The sequence below is a fragment of the Gekko japonicus genome, unplaced genomic scaffold (assembly GCF_001447785.1).
Source record: "Gekko japonicus isolate JY-2015 unplaced genomic scaffold, Gekko_japonicus_V1.1 scaffold601, whole genome shotgun sequence".
NCBI classification, from domain to species: domain Eukaryota; kingdom Metazoa; phylum Chordata; class Lepidosauria; order Squamata; family Gekkonidae; genus Gekko; species Gekko japonicus.
The window spans coordinates 121,562-149,230 of record NW_015169793.1 but is presented as its reverse complement, the minus strand read 5'-3'; positions in this window follow the sequence as shown (position 1 = coordinate 149,230).

Sequence of the window (27,669 nt, the reverse complement as noted above, 5' to 3'; positions counted from 1 at the left end):
GGTTCTCCCAGATTAGAGTCCATGCACTTTACCACTATACTACACCATCCAAATTGTCAACTGCCTTGGCAATATATTATGAGCAAGATACAGGACACCCCACTTGACCCAACCCACAGCTATTGGGAACTTGTAACTCCTTGCAATAAGAAGGGCCTCTGTAGTAGGAGAGCAAGTACATATGAACCCACCAACTACCTAGAGGAAAGAGCTGCTAATGGTTTGTGTTTTCTTGTCATAAGAACATAAGAGACGCCAATGTTGGATCAGGCCAAAGGCCCATCCAGTCCAACACTCTGTGTCACACAGTGGCCAGAAATACCAGTGCCATCAGGAGGTCCAGCAGTGGGGCCAGGACATTAGAAGCCCTCCCACTGTTGACCCCCCCCCAAGCACCAAGAAGACAGAGCATCACTTGCCCCAGAGCCCCTAGCTATACCTTGTGGCTAATAGCCACTGATGGACCTCTGCTCCATATGCTTATCTAATTCCCTTTTGAAGCCGTCCATGCTTGTAGCACCCACCACTTCCTGTGGCAGTGAATTCCATGTGTTAATCACTCTTTGGGTGAAGAAGTACTTCCTTTTATCCGTTCTAACCCGACCGCTCAGCAATTTCATGGAGTGCCCACGGGTTCTTGTATTGTGAGAAAGGGAGAAAAGTACCTCTTTCTCTACCTGCTCTTTCCCATGCATAATCTTATAAACCTCGATCATGTCACCCCTCAGTCGTCTTTTCTCCAAGCTAAAGAGCCCTAAGCGCTTTAACCTTTCCTCATAGGGAAAGTGTTCCAACCCTTTTATCATTCGAGTTGCCCTTTTCTGCACTTTTTCCAAAGCTATAATATCCTTTTTAAGGTGTGGTGCCCAGAACTGCACACAGTATTCCAAATGAGGTCTCACCATTGATTTATATAGGGGCATTATTATATTGGCTGATCTGTTTTCAATACCCTTCCTAATAATCCCCAGCATAGCATTGGCCTTCTTTATTGCAGTCACACACTGTCTCGACATTTTCAGTGAGTTATCTACTACAACTCCAAGATCTCTCTCTTGATCTGTCTCTGCCAGTTCAGACCCCATCAATGTGTATTTATATTTAGGATTTTTGGCTCCAATGTGCATCACCTTGCACTTGGCCACATTGAACCCCATTTGCCATGTTGACGCCCACTTGCCCATCTTTGACAGATCCCTTTGGAGTGCCTCACAATCCTCACTGGTTTTCACCACCTTGAACAACTTTGTATCATCCGCAAATTTAGCCACTTCACTGCTTACTCCCATCTCCAAATCATTAATGAACAAGTTAAAAAGCAGTGGACCAAGTACTGATCCCTGTGGTACCCCACTGCTTACCCCCCTCCACTGGGAGAACTGCCCATTTATACTCACTCTCTGTTTTCTATTAATTAGCCAGTTTTTGATCCATAAAAGGACTTGTCCTTTTATCCCATGATTTTTGAGCTTGCTTAGGAGCCTTTGATGAGGAACTTTATCAAAAGCTTTCTGGAAGTCAAGGTAAATAATATCTATTGGATCCCCCTTGTCCACATGTTTGTTCACCCCCTCAAAGAACACTAACAGGTTAGTGAGACAAGATCTTCCCTTACAGAAACCGTGCTGAGTCTGCCTCAATAGGTTTTGTTCATCTATGTGCCTACTAATTCTTTCCTTAATAATGGTTTCCACCAATTTACCCGGTATCGACGTCAGACTGACTGGCCTGTAATTTCCCGGATCTCTTCTGGAACCCTTTTTAAAGATGGGAGTGACATTTGCTACCTTCCTGTCCTCAGGAATGGAGGCTGATTTTAAGGAAAGATCACATATTTTTGTCAGGAGATCCACAAGTTCACATTTGAGTTCCTTCAGAACTCTTGGATGTATGCCATCTGGGCCTGGTGATTTATCAGCTTTTGAGTTGTCGATCAGTTTTAGGACCTCCTCTCTCGTCACCTCAATCTGACTCAGGTCTTTCAACACCCCTCCTGAAATCAGTGGTTCTGGAGAGGGCAAGTACTTCTCACCTTCCACAGTAAAGACAGAGGAAAAAAATACATTCAGCTTCTTAGCCATTTCCCTATCATCCTTCAGTACTCCTTTTACCCCTTAGTCATCCAAGGGCCCCACTGCCTCCCTGGCTGGTTTCCTGCTTCTAATGTATTTGAAGAAAGTTTTATTTGAAGAAAGTGTTTATGTTTTTTGCTATAGGCTCCTCATTTTCCCTTTTTGCCTGCCTGATCACAGACTTGCATTTTATTTGCCACAGCCTGTGTTCCCTTTTATCAACCTCACTGACACTAGCTTTCCGCCACTTAAAGGAATCCTTTTTACCTTTTACAGCTTCCATTACTTCATTTGTTAACCATGCAGGCTTTTTCCTATGCCTATTTGTCCCTTTCCTAACCTGTGGTATATATTTTTTCTGAGCTTCTAGGATTCGGGGGGGGGGGGGGGATCCAGCCATGCTTCCTTGATTCTGCAAAGAAAATGGTCTTTTCCCAATCACAACATTAGGTAAGATTTAGAGGAGTAGCACCACACAGAGGGAAAGTTAATAAAATACATTTCCCAGAGGCTGTGAACAAGTTTTAGATGCTTATTTTAAAGAGAGAGAAGGGGAAAGGAGAAAAGGCAAGGAGATCCAAAAAGAAAATAAAATGCTATTTCTAGTTAAAATGATACCAGCAACCTCTTTATTTACCTATCTCTTCTAAGGCCTATCATACACGGGTGTGTTCCCTCACTTTCACCGTGCATGCCCATTGGGTTTTCTTTGTCATGCTGCATTGATTTTCCTCCCGTCAGTGCTCAGTTTGTTTTCTGGTTGCTGTTTCACTGAGTTTTCTGAGAGTGCTTTTGTGTCAATTTTTCCACTGTTTCGCTTCCAAACCAAAGGTAATTCATAAGCATACATATTCCCTTGGATTTCCCCCTTGCCCTTTTGCCACCCCTCTGAGGAAACTCCCTGCCCACATCAAGGTCATTCTGCCCATTCTGCACCTTCTGCCACCCTCCCTCCTTCATCAGTGTATAAGCTCTATTTCCCCCTTGTTTTAAAATTTTTAATTTTTTTGAAAAGCTGCATGAGTCTAGTGATATAAGACTATTGCTAGTCTCAGATCAGTGAATTTAAAAAGAGCAATGTGTGTGTGTGGGGGGGGGGTTAAAAGGAGCTGTGCAATGTTTAGTTCCCTGCTGGTATTGACTTAAAAGGGGGATCAGAGAGGAGACAAATGGCAGCATCCCCAGTGCAAAATAAATAAATAAATAAGGATTTTAGTGCTGCGTGCAAAAAAGGGGGGGATCATCAGCACAGAATGAAATTGATATGAGATGTAAAGAGAGAGAGAGAGAGACTGGGATAGGAAGCCTAAAGCTTTGAAAACATTTTTGCCTTTAATACTTCAGTGAAAAAAGTTGGACGAGGGGAACCATTTTGGCAGTCTCAGGAAGCCTAACATTAAAATGGCGGCTGAGCTTCATAGACCTGTGAACCACTGAACTTAAGAATCACTTGGAATCAGTCCATTTGGAGGAAGACTGCAGTTGCACAGGGCAGGCTTTAAAAAACTGCCAAGATCATGATCAATGTGCAGGATCAAATTAGAGGATCACAAAGAGAAAACTATGCAAATTTGCAAGGAAGAGGAGGAAATTAGCATTATTATGCAGCTGTGCTAGGGCATCACCCAAAATACCCCCCATTTTTTTCAATTAAGTGGCATAAGACTAACAATGCTCTCCAGAGCTTCTGCTAGAGGACTCCTTCCCCATGCAAATTGCAGCCCTGTGCAAAGCGTGATGAAGTTGCAGCCAACTTTCCATAGATGTGCACGCACGCACATATTGCCAATGATCACAGCTTGCAATGCCAGTGTCAGTGGGTTCTACCATGCATTCTGTACACTCAACATGTTTCCCCATATTATGAAATCGTGTGACTCGTTCCCATTCCCATCCTTTAGTGTTTGGTAATATGGAAAACGGGGCTTCACAGCTGCTTGACAGATTCAGAAAAAGTCTGGTCAGTTTTAACAGTAAGTTTTCCCCCTTTGCCTGCCTTCTTTTCTGTTCCCTTTCATTCAATGAACTAACACTAAAAGTCATGTGCAAAACCTGAACCATGAGGATTTAAATGGAAGGTGCTTGCTGGACACTACTGTGCAGCTGTGTTAGGGCAATTGCATATATATATATATTTAAAAAAACACCTTTGTATGCCACCCCCTATTCTTCACAAGTGATGTTCCACCCCAATTCAGAAAAGTGCATTTTTTAATTGTAGCTGCAGAATAAATACATCAGAGGGAAAAGAACGGTGTACAAATTGGGCATAGAATCTGAAGTCAAGCTTTAAGATTTACTGCTGTGAAAATCTTCAGTAAGATGTCCGTGCGTAATGGGCCTAAGGTTCTTATAGCACACTGGAGGGGGAGGGGCTCCAGAGTAAGGGGAAGGTATGAGAGATCATCTTGCACAAGGTCCTTTCTATCGTGCATCCTTTGCATTCAATCCTGTAGTTTGTTATTACTGTAACACAGATAGTCTCAGCTTTATTTGAGATGTATTCATCTTCTGTTTTGCTTCCAAAATGATGCCTCACTTGGAAAAAAAAAAGACTATAACAACAGCAGCAGTTGAAGATGGCTGGGCAAAAAGGCTTTAGATGTTTTGCAGCACTCACTGAATTTCTTTGTTTTATATTGAATTCTTCTAGTTCTTGGCACCTGATTCTCCTACACTTTACTGGCATTCTCTCCTGCCTCATAGATATCTCCTCTCACAGTAAGACTGGGAACAGATCTGCTTGCATGCATACACATTCTGTAATCCCAATGAGTTCTCCCCTATGCTCTCTATATTTAACACAGTGGGGTCAAGAAGAAATTGCTTCTGGATGTGAAACTTTATTACATGCCTCTCATAATCTGCCGTATGGGGAGGAAACTTCTGGATAGGTGGCTATTATACTCAGCTACTGCAAACAAATTTTCTAACTGCCAACGATCTCACTATTATGTTAGGTAGGGGATGATAAGCAAAAAGTGTGATTACAATTTACTTTAATGCCTCTTCACATATGAAGTATGCAGGTTGGGTTTTGGCCAGGTTGGGTTTTGATAACTTAAAACAATGTAATTTTAAAAATCCCTTTGATGTGTAACTAGCACATCAACTAGGAGGGACACAGCATTAAAATTTACATTTTAATCATATCTACCAATTGTCAAAGAGAGTCTTTGTCCAACCCATATCTCTACGAATGATAGCAGTGAAAGTCCTATGGCAAGATGACTTTTACTCATTTGACTTTGTAGCTGTGCAGGTTTTGGAACTAATCCAGGTGAAATGGCTTGACCACCTGTGCCATATGGCTTCACAAAGGTTGCTATGAACCATATGTCAGGAGAGCAGGCCATGTAGATTTCAAACACGTTGAATGAACTACATCAGCAGTTATGTGAAGACAGACTCAATAAACCTTCAATAACATGGTCAAGGATCATCAGCATTTAAGTTAACTGCTGAAATGGCTAGTATCTGGGTCCCATTGCCCAGTTGGGGAGAAGCAAACTAATGCCTACCTGCATAATTCATGCAGTATTAATGTAATTAAAGTAACATAAAATCAACAATATTCTCCAGTTAAGACCAGCAATATATGCATGGAATAATCGGCACAATCCTCCATTTCCTATCCCCTTATCCTCATAGAAAGAATCAATCTGCAATGTATTGGTATGATTCTTTTTTTTTTTTTTTAAGTAAAGAATATGTAAACAATTTTGATTTAAAAGCCTGTCAGCTTGCATGCAATCTTTGGAGAAGCAGGCAATCTGTTCTATTCATATGCAACTAAACAGGCAAAAATCACTTCCTCTTTTAGACAAAGGTTGTCATTGTTTATAGGCAACAGATAATTTTCATGAATATAAATATGCAGTTTTCACTACATGAAGAGAGAATATCAGTACAATTCATATGTAGGAACACTGGAAGATTTTTATAAGAAGAGTAAAAGAGAAAGTTAGAAAGACACAATTATAATTATGTTCTTGTACTGTATTTGCCCCATGGTGTGTTGTCCAATCATGCATTTTAGTTGTAGAGAAGAAGCCTTAGAAGTATTTTTATATTAATGGCAGACTTCTAACCAAGAACAGACACTGTGAATGCTATGTAGAAAGCATGTAGGTATGCAATCAGCCTAAAGCCAACAATGATTTGTACATCACAAAGGTTTGGATAACTGGGACTCAACCCTCTAGTCACATGAACACCTCAATGGATTACAGAGGTATGTGAGTGAACTCTGTTTTTCAGAGTAGTCTCCAAAGGCCCAGAAATAAAGACAATTGGGATACAAGTATATTTGCAAAAGCAAGGTGTAAGATGCTGCAATTATCCAGGAAGATGTTGATGGTATTTTTAATAAACATACAGTAGCTTTATTCAGGAGAAATGAAGGAAGGAATGCAAGGCCCACCTGAGTCTTTCATAGCAGTTCCACTAGCCAATTTATCTACAGACATGAATTAAACCTGTACTGGAATTACTCCAGATATCCTGGAACTAATATAAAACATGAACATTACACCCCTCCTCCCTCCCATGAACAAAACCATGCTTTCACTGCTTTACTGTAACTAAGAAACATAATAATTTTCACCATATATTTAACTTTTCTAGGATCTAAAATATTGCCCTCACTAGAATGCTAAATAATAAAATAACCTTTAAAATATTCTGGGCATTTTTATTTTATTTTTTGGAAACAGCGGAAATGGACAAATTAACTTTACATTTAGAAGATAAGAAAGAAGAAATCTTTGGGAAGAATTGGTTAAGACTCTAAACGGATTGAGGATTATCTCACAAAATGTGTAAAATAGCATTTAAAATATAAGCTCTATTGTTAAAATATTAAACCAATCTAGGTACATAACAGAAAGATTCTATCTATGTAAATTTAAGTAGTTATAACGAGTACAGACTCCATACTTGTTATATGTTAGTCTTTTTGTAGTTCTTGTTTCCTTTTCTTTCACTTTTGAAAAATTAATAAAACTTTTATGGGGGGGGAAATATTCCGGTCATTTTTTATTTGTCTGCAGTGAATATCGTCAGGCCTAGCTGCATGCCATCTGGAGAAACTTGGGTAGATCAGCCAGTGTGGGACATGGAGCTGTATTACTTGCTGTAATGCCAAATCATCATCCAGAGATAGAAAATGAGTTATCCTCAGGATTTTAAAATGGGAAGCCCTTCACATGAATTTATGTTGTCCTTGTTGGGCTGTAAAAATGGCACCTTGCATTCCTGTGACTGAATAGAGGTGAGGTATATATGGCAGAGAAAGTTTGTCTCTTGGCCATAAATTCCTTCTCAGAATTTAATGTGAGAATGTACTGTAGTAGCTGATGTAGAACAGCTTCAAGTCTGTCATCATGTTCAGATTGAGTTGCCCCAGATATCTGAAGAAGTGAGCAGTGACTCACAAAAGCTCATACCTGTCCCTGACATATATGTTGTTAATTTTTAAGGTGCTACTGGACTCTTGCTCTTTTCAATTATATCAAGGTTTTCTAAACATTCTAGTTCCTCTGCTACTAGTTTTCATGCATGGAATGGAATGTGTCTGTGTAGTAAAACCTCAGGTTTCATAGTAGTATCAATATGCAGCTTAACCAGATAATTTGTATGCTTACCTATGCCACAAAACATATTTGTGTTCAGTTGAAGAATCATTTCCAAATGGGATGGATGCATGTTGTAGACCATAGGAAAAAAATCAGGCCAATAGGTATTCCATAGCTGAACAGGTTATCAATGCCATCTGCTGCGACATAGAAAGTAGCTGTGGTTTGGCAGTCTTGAAACTGCAGCAGTTTTTAGAATTCTCCACCGATTGCATGAATCATTACATTTGTCTGTGGTAGTGGGTTTGTTTTAATCAGCATATCATATGTTTATTTAGTCATACCACTGACTGAGGCACCAGTATCTATGAGTATCTCTATTTCTTGCCCCTGCCAGAATATTTTGAGTTGTGGTTGAACACTACTTTCATTTTGTGACTTGTGCACTGAAGAGATGGTTAAAGTATAGATGTCATTTTGTTTCGCTGTGATGTTCATTACATGGAATCATGCATGCTCCAGGTTCACCAGAATCAACTACATTAATAGTCTTTTGCACATCTGGATTTTTATATTGGAATGGTGTAGCAATTTTGCTAAGCAATTGTCATTTTGACCTGCAGTGCTGCAAAGTAGTTTAAATGCCACATTTGTGACAAACATTTCATATGCTTGTTCATAGGGGGAATGTCCTTCATGAGGTGCCTAGTCTCTGTTTGGCTCATTCCATCATGGGCTTAACAGCCATTGTTGCTTCTTCTGTGCTAAAAAGCAGTGTGAGCCTCCATTGTCTGGGCTTGTATCTCTGCTATCTCATAGTCATAAACTACTATGGAAATCTCGTCCTCTTCCTCCCTTACACACAGGATTTCCCTCTTTTGTTTCTTCTTTTTTGCTTGCTGAGCAGCCCCCACATCTATTCTTCTTATTTGTTGGTCTATCACTATCCCACCCTATCACGTTATTATATATTTTGATGTTGGCCCAGCCCAGGGACTTGAGGGAAGAGACAAAACCACTTGCTAATGTTCAACTCCTGTAGTGGCACACAAGAGGGTATTGAAAGTTCAAAAATAAAAAAAAATATTTTATTTAACTTGGAGGTGAAGAAGTCAGGTGCAGTCTGAGGCAGGATGTAGGAGGTGAACCAATAATAAAAACTGAGGTAACTTTGTAATAATACTAAATCCAGCTAATATGTTGCCAACAATTAAGTGTTTTTGCTTTTCAACAAGGTCTTTGAAACTTTGAGGAGAGAGGCTTCCTTTCAGTTTCTGCTTTAACACACAAGCATAGTTTTCTGAGTTTCACTGACACTTCACATTTAGAATGCAGAAATGTACAACAAAATCCCAAGAATCCTTCTATATATACAGACCAAGGGATCACTCCTCTCTTTAGAGCTATCTCCCTTTTCACAGGACAGGGATTACTTCTCTTCACTAGAAGCTCTGTCCCTTTTTGGCTTGAATGGGGATATTCTGTGATACTCTCAGTTCTTCAGCCTCTTTTCCCAGTCCACCATCAGTGCTAAACTGTCTCTTCTTCAACCGTCAGTTCCCAACTGTCATTTCTTAACTGATGTTCTCCACAGAATTCCATTTAAACAGCCTGTCACTCAAAGGTTCTCAGACTCTGCTAGGCATTAACCATTGACAGTCTGTCACAGCTATGTCTAAGATCTTAGGAACTATCAGGTTTGGATCCTCAATATTTGCCTTCTGAGGTGAGGACAGACACCTCCCTGAGTATTTGAGCTCACACCCCAGTATGTTGTTTAATTTACAGGTTGCATCTAGGTGTTTCAAACATGTATGAATATCATCCATGCATTGCCCCTTCTTCTGTTTAGCCTGGCAAGATTTATGCATCTCAAAATCAATGTTCTTCTTTAGGGGAAAATGTTTTGTTAGTGCCTCATTTGCTCTGTTATAATTATCATCCCCACCAGTGTCTGGAAGGATTATGAAAATTAACAATAGGGACAGTGGCTCAGCCACTAACAGACTTGTAAACAAAGTACAACGTACATGACTGTAGGGTACAAACGTAGCACTAATAACAGCAATTTATTAATACATATAAATGACTATTGTAAGATACCAAACATGTATTACAATCCATCAAAATTCAAAGGTTTCCCTCCTTAAGAATGACACATCAAGTGTAGCAATTCCACCTATCTCTTCCTGTGGGAGAGAACCCTAAGGCAATAATCAATCAAGTTAACAAATACTCTTTCAGACATGATGAATAAGACAGTAACAAATCCAGGTCACAACTCCTCTTTAAGATATGATTAACTCTTTAAGATAACTCTTTAAGATATGATTAACAGTAACAAACCAGTTCACAACTACTCTTTCAGATAAGATGAGACTTGTTGCCAGCTCCGTTCCAGTTTCGAGTTAATCTTCATCAGACTTACTCTTAATTTACAATTCCAAATAAAGCATATCAGTAAATTTTCAAGCTACAATGATTGCTTAATTGAAATATTTCCATGTACTTTTAACTATTTATTTTTATTTTAATAACATGAACAATAAACATTAATCCATAAATAATAAAATAAAGTGAAGCAGTATTAGAATTACAATAACAACATTTAAGATATTAAAACAAAGCTATAACTTTAAGCTTTTCTGGAATTGTCCATTTCAGTTGTGGATCTCTATATATATAATTCAGAAAAGTCATCTAAGTTAGAAATGTGTCAATCAAGCTCACTCTTGGTATGCACACAAAAGTATGTGTGCATTAATTAATTAATTTTTAATTAATGCACAGAATTAAACTTTGTTGGTCTCAAAGGTGCCACTGGACTCAAACTTTGTTCTGTTGCTTCAGACCAACAATGACTGCCCACCTGAATCTATCTTGGCATGGCTGACTGACCTCATGACTCCATGAGTTCACATTGAAAAGACTACGCCTGACCAGTAAGTGACCACATTGTGGGATAAGACCAAAAAGGACACTACTCACAATCAGAACCCCAAATTTCCTCAAATTATCTAAAAACACTGGCTACTTTGACAATAGCCAAGGCTGATGGGCAAATAGCATTAGAATGACTTGCATTTATGTTTGTCATGAAAACTGTAAAACTGGAAGAAAGCTGATTGTGCTTCACAGGTGAACCACAGTGGCTTTTCTTTGTATATTGCATATATATATTGCATCTCTTTTCTAAATGCTATTATAATCCCTAGCTTGTATCTGTGGTATAGTTAATGCCTCAGATTGAAATAATCATATAGAAATAATAGTGTTTCACTCAAGAGAGATCTTGTCAATAGGGAATTCAGCTGTTACTAATTTGCATTCAGTTTTGTTGCAGTGCCTGCAGTATTTTTTTGCTTTCCAGTTTGGTTCCGATTTTGAACTAATGTAAAAAAGTTGTTTGGTAGATGGTCCAGGCACTTTGAACCAGTTTTGAATGACTTTAGATACATTTCAGGCAGCATAAATGTCTGCTTGCAATGTAACCCTGTAAAATGGGCAGGAAGGTCTGTTTAATGGGGGGGGGGATATAATTATGTTTAGCAGTTTCTACCTGATAATTTTATTCATCAATTTGTAACTTTGCCTGAAGCCTTCCTGGGTGACTGTCAGTGTTCCCTCTAAGATGAGATAGGTCCCGTTCACACGCTGCAATTTGGTCCGGGAGCGGGACAGTTTGGGGCCGGATCAAACCGGCGCGATCACACCACAACATCTGGGAAGCGTCTTGCTTCCGTGGCCAAACTGTCCCATTCCCAGGAAACGCTGCCGCAAACTGAACCACCTACCTAGGTGGTTTAAAGGGAAGCGGCGCGGCAACCGGGGCATTTGATCGCCGGCGCTTCCTTGCGCCGGCTCAACCCCGGCCCAGATCCAAACTGCGCATGGAGGTGGTGGATGCTCCTTCGCTGGACGTTTTCAAGCGGAGGCTGGATGACCATTTTTCGGGTATGTTGTAGGGCTGTCTTTCACTATGCTCCTGCAGAGTGCAGGGGGTAGGACTAGAAGCCCTGCAAGGTCCCTTCCAACTCTAACATTCTATGATTCTAAGAAGCTTCAGATCAAAGTTCCTCCCAACTGACACCTTGTTACTAAACAATAGCCGTAGGGTTGCCAGGTCCCCTAATCACTTTGGTGGGGAGATTTTGGGGGAGGGTAATTTGGGGTGGGTGGGGATGCCCCCAAGTCACGCACCCAAGAGCAACCACCCACCCAGCCCCATGATCACCACTCTCCCTCCCTCCTGCTAGATTTAAAGGGACCTCCAGCTGATCGGTGGGCCACGTGGTCCCTGCCAATCAGCTGAAGCCCTTTAAATCTGGTAGAAGGGGGAGGGAGAGGGGTGGCCGGGTGGGTAGTCACTCTTGGGGGTGGGGCTTCCCTGGCAGCCAATCACCCCCAAAAGCAGGGGAACCCCCTCCTGGACCTGGGGGCTGGCAACCCCATTGCCAGTTCCAGGTTGGGAAGCTCCTGGAGATTTGGGGATGGAGCCTGGAGAGGAACAGGGACCTCCAAGGAGTATGTTGTCATAGAATCCACCCTCCAAAGCATTCATTTTCTCCAGGGGAACATCTCTGTAGTCTGGATATGAGCTGCGATTCTGGGGATCCCCAGGTCACACCTGGGGGCTGGCATCCCTACCTGTGGAAGAGCAAGCCTCTGGTTTAGTACAAGAAAAACTATAAGTTCTGGACCTTGCCTACTAAGCTCTCCTGCTCTCTGGAAAATACAGATTCTCCGAAATTAGGTGGAACAGAGAAGTTCTTGTTACTATTTAGGCCCTTATTTTGAACTGGTTGTCAGTTTTTTTCTGTTCTGTCCATTCTGCTTCATTTTCAAAGTAATTGAGATATTTTAGGTTCAAGTTCAGTTTTGGTCCACTGAAAATGTTTCTCTGAACTAGTTTTGGGTTCAATTTTAGTTCAACTCCCTTGGTTGTCAGAAAGATCAGTGAAAGGTTTTCCATATGTAAAGTATTCTGTTATTCAGCCCAAGCTTTCTAGAAACTTCTGGAACTGAAAATTTAAAGAGATGAGAAAAAAGTTTGAATCATCAGTAATGAAAAGTCTAAATGCTCAACAACCAACAGATGCATTCTTAAAAGCATCTCAGGATGTGAAGTTTACAATTTTACAACACATTTTACACATCTCCATAACTGTTTTTATTTGCTTCAAACTTTTCAGAATGTGGAATTGGCAGTAATGAACATTAAGTGAGAAGAAATATGCTTGTGATTTTTCACATCTTCCATCTCAATATAAAATGAAGATATAAAATACTGCACTGCCAGTACACCTCAGAAGACATATTTCATACTTTTGTCATATAAAGTTGATTTGGATTTAACTTTTTGTACCTAGGTATGCATATCATATCACATAACATATATACAGCACATCAATTGTGAATAGTATTTTTAAATGGCTGATTTTATCAGCAAAACAGAAGAACCCCTCAGAAGCAGTGTAGAAACATGGAATGGCTTAAGCTTGTGATTCTGTATAAAATTTGGAATTAAAAAGCATGCCGAAGAAATGTTTCATTAATCCCCTCCTTTGATCATCAAATGTCCATACTATAAAAACAACTCACTTTTGGATTATATCTCTCTTTTCCAAACACCATATAAATAGATGGCTACTCTTAGATAATCACATGCTCAAATTCCTTTGAGTTTCTTAGTACTAGTACTAAAATGTTGTAAATCCCGGTCACATGGTAGGAAAAAAACAGTGTGAATTGTTCAAAAAGAATGGCTCACATGCATGTTTAGTACTTGTCTACCCATAACTATGCACAAAAAGTAAAAAACAAATCAGTCCTAGAGTGTAAACCCGTGGGCAATAGTTATTTCCCTTCCAGGTTCTGAATCTGAACAATACTTAACACAGTTTGTATGTTAAATAACAGGACTTGATCACTATTAGTATTGTTAATTTGCACTGAAATTACCAGCTAGAAAAGGATCCAATTCTAACATTTTCATCTAATCACTCTGCCCCAACCTGTTCATTATTAAAAAAAATAAATTTGGAAACCTGCAGCCTAAAATTGTTCATATAGAACAAAGAAACATTATTTTCAGTCTCATCTCATCCAGAATCAAGTCATATTGATTCAACAAGGATATGCATTAAGTAAATGAGTGTAGGGTCATTCAGTTGCCTAAGTCTGCCTTTCATGGGGGATATTGGGTTGGATCCAGATACTTTTCTGCTGGTGAAAAAGACAGAGGCACCCAAATGGCAGGCTATGCTGGTGATCATGTGACCTGCATGGACCAAAGCCACTGGAATGTTGCTGTGGTGTAGAGGACGGCAAAGGATGAGATGGTTAGACAGTGTCATAGATGCAACGAACATGAAATTGAGCAAACTTCAGAGGACGGCGGAAGGCAGGAAGGCCTGGCGTGATCTGGTCCATGGGGTCGCGAAGAATCGGACGCAGCTGTGTGACTGAAGAACAAAAAAGAGGAGAACTGGGCAAGACTGAGTAAAAAAGCTGTCTGGATCCAACCATTTCATTGAAAGCCACATCTAATTTTTTCCCTTCTGGTAACTGAATAGCAGGGGTATAACATACATAAAGATTTGCTACATGATGGAAAAAGCTTCATCTGACAAATTCAAGTGAAGCCAGTAAAAATGACTGGGAAAAAGCTTCATCTGACAAATTCAAGTGTGTTGTTGCTGCTGTTAAAGGCACAGGACCAAAGCCAGTAAAATTGACTATAATGAAGAGCTTAACTTGAATAATGTACATTATTTTTAGATTAGTATAAATACTGCATTTCTCCTTCAGAAAAATTATTGCCAAAACAACAGAAGAAGAGGAATAATTTGGACAGAGGAAGGTTGTTGACTCCATGCAGTCAATTTGTGACTATAATTTGTGAACTGATAAATGATTAGGCAAAGTCTCTTCAGATGCATATTTATCTTTGAATCTGTATAAAACCCTGTCTTACTTCAGTAACCCCAGTTTGTAAATTGAGCTACAATCTTGTGCCATGAAAGGGAAATTAAAGAAGACAAGGAAGTGCTAAAAGCAGAGACAGCCAACTACTGAAATAACGAAGGAAAGGAAAGAAAGGAACTGTGTCAAAGCAGAAGTCATGAAAACTAAAGGGATGGGGGTGGTAGCAGGGAATCAACAAGCCATGTTGAAGAAGATGAAGTGGTTGCCAGAGAAGAAGGCAGTCCTGTCCTTTTCACATATGGCTTTTATCTGCCAAGCACTGTCTCTCGCCTGAGCTCCTTGCAACTGCAAGACAATTTCCATCCTTTAGAACTTTCACCTTTGAAATAAACTTTCATTTGTATTTTGGCTCCAGGGCACTTTCAAGTCTCCCTTCCTGACTGCCCATAGCATTGATGAAGGAGCCAAAGTAACCACTCTCAATGCCCTGGAACTATTTAGGGAACAGTCTGCTGCTGTCTTGATTCTCAGGGGAAAATCTCTTACCTAGCTCTGCATGAAACAAGCACATATATGGGCACACTGATTTTGCTGCAATTTGACTTCTGGTTGAAGGTTGCCTTTATGTCTTCTAAATGGCACTTATGTAGGAATATGCAAAGAGCCGATTTATCTGTATTTACTATATAGTTTGCTAGAGAAGAATTATCACCCAGTATCTAATTTGTTCTTCCTGGGCAAAATAAAGGAAAAAGCAATTGCACAGCCGCTCCAGGCCTTCCTGGATAAATCATCTGTCTTAGATCTCTTTCCGTTTGTTTTCAAACCAGATTACAGTATGGAGATGGCACTGGTGGCCCTAGTGGATGACTTCTGTAGACAAAGGTGATGCCTCTCTGCTGCTCTCACTAGACTTATCAGCAGTCAAAACAGCAGCCAAAGTGCTAGGAGGTGAGTAAGGAGGTGGCATCTGGGAGAGAACCAAAGACTCTTCCCAACCTTCCCTCAGCTGATTGGTGGGAAACCACTATCACCAACCTATCACACTCCCCACCACTGCTTGCACTCAGTAAAACAAAATTTGGGAGAAACAAGGGAGGAGGAGTTCCTTTGCTTAGATTTACAATCTAAAATGGTACACTCTAGAAATAAGCCGTTTATTCTCCAAATAGTTTATATAATGCAACCGAACAACATTTTGACTAACATTTTTACTACTACTATTCTCATCCATGGACAGGACATTTCTCAGTTCTGTAAGTTTCAACAGGGAGGTGATACCAGTGGCTAAGTTGGAACTAGCATCAGTGGTAAAAGGCCTTGGGAAGAGAAAATGATTTATAATATCCTCCACACAGTCCTCTTCCTTACTGGGTCTGTGATGCCACAGGAAAAATGCTCCTTCTCCAAACTAAGTTGTCAAACACCATACCTGAGTAATACAGGATTAAGTGACTGAAGGTTGGACCAATGGTATCAGTGACTCCCAGCTTTACCTTATCTACCTGGCATTGTAAAACATGTGGATCAAATTAGATAAACAGGCAGACAGACATAACAGAAACATCAGTTATTGGAGTCAGCCATGGCAATTTTGCCATTGATACTAATGGGTTTTGATTGATTGACTTTAATGAGTCAGGTTCCTATCATGAGAAAATTCCAAAACAAGGTTATAGCATTAAAAGAATGGTATATTTTCCCCCATTTCAACCTGCCTTTCAGTAGTTTTTAAAAATTGTCTCTCCTATTTTCATCTGCTTTATCATGTCTTTCTGAAATCTTTCATAAAAATTAGAAAACCATTTTTAAAATACCTTTGATGTAGAGAGAAATCTAATTAGAGTTCATTGTTCAGTGCTGTAAGATTACAACAATCTTTCCTCCCTGTGTTCTGATAATACACCTGCGATGCCATGGACTGCAAACGTTTATCTGTCCTTTAATTTACTTTTAGAAAATTTATGTTACCATAAATTATTGCTAGTTTATTTCCTTGCATTTAGAATAGTGCAGCCAGCTCCACTCCACAGAATTTGCATCATCTTGCAACAGTTTACTTAAATCACCGAGGCAGTCAATAAGATGGTATTGATAAAGTCTCCTCATTTTAACACTACTTTATACATTGGATTCATTCGTCATGTTTTCATTTTGTTTTTCCCTTGGGAAGCCTAGGGTAGTTTATGTAGGGTGAGGGATAAGCCAATAGCCAATTTAATGTTTTGATTATATATGCTGTCATTATCACCAGTCTCTTTTTTATCTTTCAATGCTTTCATTGATGATTTTTGTTGTTTTGTTTATACTGTTGGTATGTACTTCCTATTTATACCTCATATACAACTAATGTAGAAAACACATTGATTTTAACTGAAAAAATGTGGTACAAAGAAACAGAAACTTGTGCAACTAATTAAAGATTCACATGTGCCTTTCCTACTAGACTTAGATTTTATGTATGTAGTTGTTTATATCCAACTTTTCTCCCTAATGGGGACTGAAAGCCACTCACAGAACAAACAAAGAAACAAAACAACAACACAACCACCTGAACAGGAGAAGAGGTAGAGGATCCTAATGGGGTGTACATAATTAAATTCCCAAGCCAAAGATTTATGGAAATTGCTAGTTTGGGTTATTGTCCCCCCCCCAGTCGGAATGACGAGACAGATTGGAGTCAAACAAGGGCCACTTTATTAACTATTTAACAAACTATAAACTGAGAAGCAAGGGAACTAAGTGGGTATGGACCAGGCAAGGCTGGTGTCAGCCGACCAACCTCCTTGCCTTATATAGGGCGAGATACCAGACCCAGTCTTGAGCCACCATCCTGGCTTGCAACCAGCAGCCCAGCCCACTAGTTGCCACCTAGGAGCGCCTACCCCTGAAGCTGTACAGCTTGCAGGGAGGAGCCTACCTAAGAGATTCCCAGAGGTGATCATCCTTCCCAGTCCTGGGCCATAACACCCAAAGGCTGTTCCTGATGACCCCCATATTCCCAAATGGGAAATGGCTTATGGTGCTCACCGTTCCGCTCACTTACCCCCACTACTCTGCCACTTGCAAGGCCAAGCCTCTGCTTTGGCCAACGCAGCCCACTTGCAGCCCAAGGCAGCTCTAATCCCTAGCCTCAAATCTTTGAGAAGCAAGTCTTTGCCCTTGTTTGACAGATGAATGCCATCATCCCTATACAGGTCCTGTAACTCAACCCGTATGTCAGGCTGCAGCAAAAACTGACCCAAACCACCCTCCATAGCCTTCCTCATTTGTTGGCTGGCTTTCTGCTGTGCCCTATCAATGCAACTAGGGTCTCCAACACTGCGCCATACCTGCCTGGGTAGCATGGCCGACCACACTATCAGCATGCCAGGCCACCTTGCTCTTATCATTGCGAGGTCTGCTGTGGCCTGAATGACAAGGGCCTTGCCCTTCCTCAAGCCCAAGTCATTACCCCCTAGGTGCATGACCAAAACATCTGGAGGAGGCCCACGTCTCTCCTCAAACAATAATGGGAGGAGGCTGGGCCATCTCATGCCCCTCCTGCCTCACCATTCAACCAAGGCTCACTCACTAAGGCCCAACTGAGAACCAAAATGTGTCCTCTTGGCCCAGTGAGTGGCCCAGAACACCATACTGTGGCCGCAAATGGCAACTCGTCTTTTCATCCATCAGCCATCCATTCCTGAAAAAGAACTATATTAGTAACTGTAATAGAAATCAAAACTTGCACATGCACATATAACTCTTGTAAGAACTGGATCACCAACAACCTATATTCCTAATCTCAACAGTTGAATACCCCATGGCAGCCACAGTAAATGCTGTGCCTATTCTGAAAGAATGGGTCCCAAAATGGCAGTCACCTACCCCCAGCTGTGAAAGAGCTTTCTGGGTCAATGCCCAAAATTGAAATTTAGTTAGGGGGGAACCGTCCTTGTGCTGGAACAGGACTCTCTCGCCCTTGCCTCTCATACTCAGGTACTGTCACAATGCCAGCACAGGGCATAACTCCATCTCTGAACAAGGTCCCAGCTTGACCAAAGTGCCCTTACCCACTTGATCTGTTTTGGATCATCTAATGGTTAATGTGACACCTTCCCCTCACATCTGAATGTCCCCAAAGTAAATTGTATGGCCAAAGACATCTTTTCTAGAACTCGCCACAAGCTCACTAATATGCAGAGCTCCAAAAAATGTGACCAAAGAAGACGCATGCAAAAGGGTTGCCTCATATTCATCTGTGAAAAGCCTAGACCACTGTGATCTGAAGTCTCTAAGCACTGTTGGTGTCAATGGCTCCCGCCTGTCTTTATTCCTTACATCCTCCCCTGACCAACCCTCTAGCCTTTTCCAAATACAGAAATTGCCCGTTCTGTCATCATACCCAGTGGCCTTGCTAGCATAAGTGAGAGATGCTAGGTTGCCCTTAATGGAACTTATTGACAAGCCCTTACCTTTCATGGCCACATTGCATCAGCTGGGACACTGGGATGGGCTAGACTTGTGGAAGGCCAACTTCCTGCCTAAATGTTATAAACTGTTGGCCTGTCCTCCTATATGATCTCCACGGGGCGAGGGCCAAGCCAATTGCTCATTCAGCTTCAGCCCACCAACCTGCCACATGCTGGTGGGCATCCTTACTGGGAACTGGTCTCCTTCCAGGGCCAGCTTACAGAACCTCTCCATCTGTTTTCGAGAGAGAGCATCAGCAACCCCATGACTGACCCCCGGCATGTGCCTAGCCCTAAACAGTATATTGTTGTTTAAACAAAGTAATGTAAACTCCCTTACTAGGCCCATGACCCTCGGGGACTTAGATGTTAGCAAAATGATGATGTACACTGTGGCCAGGTTGTCACACCAGAAATGGACTGACCAGTTAGCAAACTCCTTAGTCCAGATCCCCACAGCTACCACAATTGGGAAAAAATTCCAAGAGGGTAAGGTCCTTGACCCAGCCCAACTGGAACCATTCTACAGGCCAGTCTTTGGTACACCAGTGGCCATGGAAATAGACCCCAAAACCAGAAGAGACTTCCATGTCACATGTGACCTGCAGCTCGGCTTCTACTTGAAGGTCCTCTCTTCAGAAAGATACCCCATTGTATGACTGCAGAAAATCCAACCAAACTAATAGGTTCTCCCTCATACCGTGTGTCACATGAGTCCTGTGATGCAGGAGATGCAAGCCCTTCATGGCATTGCATAAACACATGCCAAATGCATGCCCTGGTGCCACAACCTTGCAAGCAAAGTTAAGATGGCCCACAAACTGCTGTCAAGGTTATCTTCCTCTGCCCACTGGCCCTATCAAACAGCATCCATAACCCCTGCAGCTTTTCAGCTGGCAATCTAGACAACTGCCTCACCGTATGAATTTCAATGCCCAAGAGTGTCAACAGGGGAGACGGGCCTTCTGTTTTTTCCTGTGCCAGGGGCACACCTAACTCCCCTGCCAATTGCATAAAACTGGAAAGCAAAAGATCACATTGCCCCATACCTGCGCAGCCCACTAATAAAAAATCATTGAGGTAATGTGCAGTGCTTAGGGCTGCCAAATCCCTCCGGGGGGCGGATTTCCCCCCACTTTGGAGGCCCGATTTCCGCCGCTGTGGAATCGGGCCCCGGGGGAAACCCCACCCCGGCGTGCACGTCAGCTGTATGTGATGTGGTGACGCCGGGCACGCTGGGGGCGGGGCCACAGCCATTTGAGGGGAAAACTCAGCTGGCCCCGTCAAGTAGGCCACCAACCACTGCGCAGTAGGCACGTGCTGCTACCAAAACTCTGCTGCCACCACACAATCCAGCACCACTGCTGAATCCAGGCCCCTGCCGCATCGAGGAAGACCTTGGGCCCACAGGTAGACCTGGTCCCACGGCGTGCTCGGAGCTCCAACTCACTCGAGCACGCGGCAGCAACTGATTTGGGCAGGAGCGGAGTCTGGTTTATAAGGAGCTGGCTCCACCCCCATCCTGGTTGCAACACCTTGTGTAACCCCACTGCCATCATCCCACCATCCTCTATGGCAGCAAAACAGCCCCCGCCCTCCATCAGCTTTGCTGGGAGGGTGGGAACGCCATTGTCATGATTTTCTGGAACAGTAGCACAAATCCAAGGTTCTTTGGTAATAAAAACTCCCTTCCAAAATAATCTGTGGTGGGGGGCGTATTGCTGTTGTTGTTTTATTGTTGAGTGTTGCTAGCTGGCTACAGCATTTAGATGTATTTCTTTGATTCTACTAATTTCTTCCTTCTGATGGGATCCTTGCAGGGCAGGAGCACAGAGAGCTTCCAGCCAATCACCTTTGAAGACAAGCCACAAAGAACTGCCATTTTCTTTCCTCCCTTGTTCAGGGATTCATACAATTCACCCCCTTGACTCAATTTGCTTGAAACTTGGTGGTTCGTTACAAGACAGGCAGCATTCACTCCAATGCAATTTTTGTGTCATTTTGTTGAAAAATAGCTACTCCTGTCCTTGCCAAATGGGAAGGGATAGAAAGGGGAATTTTGCAAAGGAAGCCACTTTCGTTTTGTGAAAAGAAGCAAACAGACCACTACAAGGAAGGATGGAAAACACAGAGTTTTCAGTGGAATGGGAAAAAGCTGTTATCAGTCAGCCACTGTAAGAGAAGGAAAATGAAGGCAGGTTTTTTCTTCTTCTTAGTGCTGTGGCCAGTTGGAGCTCTCCTGCTGGTCTGCTGCTTGACCTCTGTTTGAGGACTCAGTAGAGAGTAGTGCAGCTACTCAGGAAGTTGCTTTCTTTGGGGGTCTGTAAAAATGACACCCCCCCACCTTTGTTCGGTCTGCTTGAAAGTTGGGCAGTCTTTAGAGACTTTAGGAGAACTGTGTTCTGTGCAACTTTGGTGTCATTAACAGCTGTCACAGACCCTCATATACAAAATAGCACAGCAGAAATTTCTTACCTCACCATCCCACTGCAGCCCAACTACTGCATTTGGGGGCAATGGGGGACAATAAATTAATGCTTCTTGGACAGAAATCTTCCTGCCATAGAAACTCTCAATTTGATCCAACCTTACAGTTGCCACTCAAGTTAGCACTCAAGAATACTCATGCCTGGGCTGTGCATACTTGATAAGCAAACAATTAGTGCAATCCTAAACACACATTACTGGATTAAACCCTAGTGAACAGACTCAAGTAGGATTCTGAGTAAATGTGTTTAGGATTATTCTTTGAAACAAATCAAGCATTAAGTGTACAAGTCTCAGTCACAGGACCTGCTGTTTTTGTGCCTAATACAGGGTATGATGTGCCAGAGACCAGCACATCACCAAGTATAGCATTATGTCAGCTCAGCATAGCATAGTTACTGTCCTTTTCTCTACACACAGATATCTTTATGCAAAGTTGAGACATGTGGGTTTTTTTGTGGGGTGTAACAACTCTGCTAAAGAAATTGGATGAATCCTCAATTCTGGTCCCCTCCCTCCATAAACAACATGAGAAGCCAAAGTTGTGCTGCTGATTATCTCTTAAGGAAAGGGTTGTGTGTGTGTGGGGGGGGATGTGTAAATATATTTCAGGTTGTATATATTCTCTCTCACCACTCGCCTAATGCATTTTGGGTCATGCCAGTTTAGTCTACTAACAAAGAGCAGGTTTTATTGCCCTTAGCAGAGAAAAGTAACTAGAGCCATGAAAGAGCTTGCTGGTGTTTTATTCTTTCATGCATTATGAAAAATATCCAGCTACATTCAGATTTCAGACAAAATATGAGCTAGCAGTTTGGGTATAAAAAAGACCTCGTTTGGAGTGCTACAAAATTCAGTGTCTATGCTACATAAATAAACACAAAGGAAACAAAGCATCCTTTCCCCCTCTTTAAAAGTACGTTGAAAGCCAGTAAAAAGATGATTCAATAACAGCTATTTCCTTAAGTGCTGGAGATAGGAAAGTGGTGCCCATTTTTAAAAACCCGCTGGAGAAACATCTAAAAGACATTGTAATAAGTTGCTTGATTTCACTGCATCTTCCTTTTAATCCCTTGGAGTTTTTTTAAATCTGCATTTATATCTGTCTTAGGTCAGTGGTGAAGCTGTAAGTTCATCATCACAATCATCTATGGGACAGGTAACCAGTTCACTTAGTCTATAGTCAGGTTGAATGAAGACCCATTTAGACCATAGGGTCACATGCATTTTTGCATTTGGTAAGCCATTTTGGGAGCTGCAGTGGCTCAAGTGGTTAAGACGCTGAACTGCGGGCTGTGGAAGGTCAGTAGTTCAGCGGTTCAAGACCCGGGTGCTGCAAGACAGGGTGAGCTCCTGTCTCTAGTTCCAGCTCCTGCCAACCTAGCAGCTCGAAAGCAAGAAATTGCAAGTAGATAAATAGGGACCACTTCGGTGGGAAGGTAACAGCGTTCCGTGCACCTTGGTGTTTAGTCATGCCAGCCACATGACCACGGAAACGTCTTCGGACAGCGCTGGCTCTTCGGCTTTGAAACGGAGATGAGCACCGCAACCCTAGAGTCGGATTCGACTGGCTTTCGAGCAAGGGAACCTTTACCTTTACCTTTAAGCCATTTTGAGTCCCACTAATGAAAAGAGCTGGGTAAAAAAAATACTTCAAGAAATAAACAAATAAGCATTTGGTACTCAGACATATAGTACTTCTGAACTCGGAGGTCTACCTAATAGCCAAGGCAGTCCTATCTTCCAGTGCTGCTGTGGCTGTTAAATAGACAACACAATGAATCCTACACATAGATTATTTTTTTTAAAAAACAATATTTTTATTGAAAATTTTTCTTTTGATACAATAAAAAACATAAACATTTCAGGCATAACCTTCAAATAACAGTATATAACAGGGTTAGGTATATATATCGCATAAACTACACTTAACTTAAATTCAAAACATTCGTTGAGCATGTCTGTCTATAGGAAGTCAGATGAGTATAATGCATCTTCTTTTAATTAAATAACATTATCTTATATTTTGCATTTACTATGCTTTCCCATTCAAAGTTTTCTAAAGATATTTTTTCTAAAATAGGGTTCCAAATATTGAGAGGGTTATAGAATTCACATTCATTTTTTATTATTGAGTCATAGATTGAGAGATTCTCTAGCATGAATATGTCCCAGATTTTATGGATCCATTGTGTTACTGTCGGTGGATTTTTATTTTTCCAATTTTTCGCTATTGTCATTTTGGCTGCTGTTGAATCCTACACATAGATATTTATAACAGAACCACAAAAAATGCTAGAAAGTTTGTAACCCTTATTTGGGATTGTTTTTAATGCTAGGCTCTACTGTCTGAGGTCCAAATTAAATCATGGTTTACATGGTTTCTGAATTCATCTGGTGATAGAATATATTATGACCATTAATCATAAGGAGCCTCAGAAGAACATGTACAAACTGAGCAAGCTCAAGCAGCAAAGGTGAGATTAAAGGCTGAGGCATGATTTTATTTCAGAGATGGGACTCACTCTTCATTCTAATTCATCTGTAAATACCAAATTGGTTATGAAGAGTTTGTGGGGAAATTAGCCATCATTGTGCAATCACAGCTGTTGACAGGTTCGGTGTTGTTTACATAGCTGAATATCAATGATGATGTCATGGTGTCATTCTGCTGAATCCTTATAAAACTCTTGACAGTGTAGTGTTGGCAGTGGCAGTGACAAGCTGGCTTGCCTGTTGGAAAGCAACTTGAACAGGTCATCACATGGTGTTTAAAATGTATCCTGTCCCATTCCCCTGCTCCCTTGAATGAATCTGGAGTTAGAAACAGTGATTTGCCATCAGTTTACAATAAGAGATTGTTATTATTTTATGGGATGACACCCACTCTTGTGGTGAAGCGTTTTAAACAATATTTATATTTTTCAGTTTAGCATACTTGTCACATTTTTGTGATGCAGAAATATGAGATGGACAGATAGTCCACGAAGCTCCTATTAATGCTGCACCTTCCTTAGGTTTCTGTGGGATGCCTGGTGCTATCAGTCCAGTAGTTGCAAACTCTGCCAAACTGGTAATACAATGACGTCTGGCCTTTAAAGTTCTCTGATTGACTTCAGCATAAGAGTCTTTGGCCCCTGCCACATGGGGGGGGGGGAGTACAGCCAAAGTGCAGCTTTTCAAAGCCGCACCAAAAGAGACACGCAGCGGCAAGATCACACAGATCCCCTGAGCCACCGCGCAGTTCCTCCCCAGCACGATCAGATGCCGGGGGAAGCCACTGAAAGGAGAGCGAGGCAGCTGAACTGTGCATGTGTGCGCGTGAGCAGTTCCCGGGAGCTTCGATTGCTCCTGCAGACGAGCGTGCCAGTGATCTCACGGCCGCGCTTGCTGCGATGCTTCAGGTAAGTCCTACCAGTTAGTAGGTTCTTTTTTGCACTGCATTTTCGTTCTGAAGGGACAGATCGGGAACGGGTGCGCACCGATTCCAGATGTTGCGGTGGGATCGCGCCCGTTTGCTGTGCCCCCGATCCATCCCTCTTCCAGGCCAAAACCTCCCATGTGACCGGGGCCTTTATTAAGCTTCTTTGGAGCTATCAGGTCCCTGATAAGTGGAAGAGCCACAGATGGTTAGTAAGATGACAGAGCTCTTCTCTTCATCATCTGTCATAAAGCCAATCTTGAAGAAGAAAAAAATCAGGCATTTAACATACCTGCTTGAAGTTTCCTGGTTTATGTCAAAGGCATCCATCTTAAAATGTGCCTCTCTCCTTTCTGTATGATGTAATTGGTAATTTTCTTCCTTGCTCTGTAGGGGGAGCCCACACTCCCTAGCCAGTTGCTGGGCAGATTTCAGGCAAGGCCCTAAATCGAGTAGCTACTTTCCTGAAGAAGAGAAGAAGAAGAGATTGGATTTATACCCCGCCCTTCACTACCCAAAGGTGTCTCAGAGCGGCTTACAAACTCCTTTCCCTTCCCCTCCCCACAACAGACACCCTGTGAGGTGGGTGGGGCTGAGAGAACTCTGACACAAATGGCTCTTTTTCAAGGACAGCTGTGCCAGAGCTTGTGACTGACCCAAGGTCATATCAGCAGGTGCAAGTGGAGGAGTGGGGAATCAAACCCGGTTCTCCCAGATTAGAGTCCGCACACTTAACCACTACACCAAACCTGAGCATTCAAAGTTAAAACAAAAAAACAAACAAACCCCGTTTGATACTTTTCTTGCTTGGCATATATTTAGCTTCAAAGATGAAAAGACAAATGGTACAAAGGAAAAAATCTTTAATGATGGTATAACCCCTAAGTTTCCGTTTCCAAAATACACTATAGATAAGGAACAGAACCTTACAAATCTGAAAGATTCCCCCTGACGAAGGTCAGGGCAGATTAGAGAATGTCAGTGGGGTACTGCAAGATTTTCTTGGTTGATTAAGAGGGTTGCCCACAGCATAGTTTGCCCAGTGGTGATGGCTGCTGCAATAGTATCCTTCTCCCTCCCTTGTCCATGTCTACCTTGCGAGGAAAAAGAGAGAGAGAGAGAGGAATTCTTTTACCATTGTGCCATATGTTGAAAACTGGGCTCAGTTTATGAGTATCTGGAAAACAGACTAGACACAGCCTTCTGCCAGGACCCAAGTTTAATAACATTTTAACCCCATCTCCAACAGTCTGGTATACCTCCTGCAGAGCAAGACATTAACTCTTAGGTTACCACATCAAGGAAGGAAGGATTACAAGTGGTTATTTGAATAGTAGGGGGAAGCTTTAAATTGCCAGGTAGACAAAGCAAAATCTTATCACACCCAGGTAATGAGCCTATGTATTAAATCATAGTCCTAAGGGACTCAGCAACTGCTTTTCAGCTTTAATGTTGCTTTGTTTCCTGCAAGTAAAATTTAAGCCATGCATTATATGACTGAAAACAGTCCCCTCTTCCTGGGCAAATTATATTCCTCTGTCTCTCTGGGATCCTGCAAGCTGACAGATAAAAGTGATTATCTGAATGGCAGAACCTGGACTTCTTGTTCCAAAATGAATGATTAATGCATAAGATTTGTGCACTTTAATGGCATCCCCCCCCCCAGAAGCTTCTTGGAATCTGCTTTCAGTAACTGATTTAACATATAAATTGGGCCAAACTTGGCAAAAATCAGGAATATTTAACAGGACACAGATGGTGCAGTAGAAAGCAATATCCAGAGATTTGGGTGACTTGAGTGCGCTCTAACCCTCCACCAGCTGGTCTGGCGCAAAGGTGAATAAAGTCCTTTTAAGAATCAATGTGAGCCTCTTATGTTGTGCCCAAGTGTTGTGTGTCCAACCAAACTGGCACCCAAAACAGAAGCAATGGTATGTTTAAAAGGATATCTGTGAAAAGCACTTGATTGTTTAGATTAAATGCATTAATGTTTTGTGAGTATTTTCCTGTGCTGCGTTATAGAAAGACAAGCATTAGAGACTGAACCTCATGTTCTCCCTGTTTTTCAATTTGAATGAAACCAGAAAAATAAGAGCAATAGAAAGGCCTGAGGCTGGGGAGGTTGGGGAGGGAATGGGAAGGCACTCAATTCCTTTCCTTATGAACTATAATAAAATCACGGTCAATAGACTTTAGTTATTGGAATCATAAAACAACCTTAGCCTCTGTTAACAATTCATTCCTTTGGGGCTGCAAGTGTGCTGTATGGTTTCTTGGCTTGGGATGAATGATAACTAATTATGGGCTTTGCAGTACATTGGAGAGCCCCATGCTTTGCTGATATCACAACAGCTTAGAACAAAAACCCCAAGCAACATCTAGTGTTTCCATCAGGCTGAATTTGAAACATTGATCTTCTCTTTTCCTAATAAATGTGACAACACAAGCAGCAGAGTAGAGTTCTGATGGGCAAAGGATTTCTAGGGTATCAGGAGCTGAAGGCAAGCTTCTAATAGCACACTATCCTTTTTCTGCTAGGTTATATTTATTTCACTTAATTGTCTTCATGGATATGATTTCAAACAGCTAGCTAATAGCATGCTTGTCCTTAGATGCACATTCCTCCCTGAGCAATTCAGAAAGAAAAAAGAACAAGCCAATGACAACAGCATTCAGCTCATTCTAAACTCATCAAACATGCCTTCCCTTGTCTCACGGTGAGTGCAGAATTG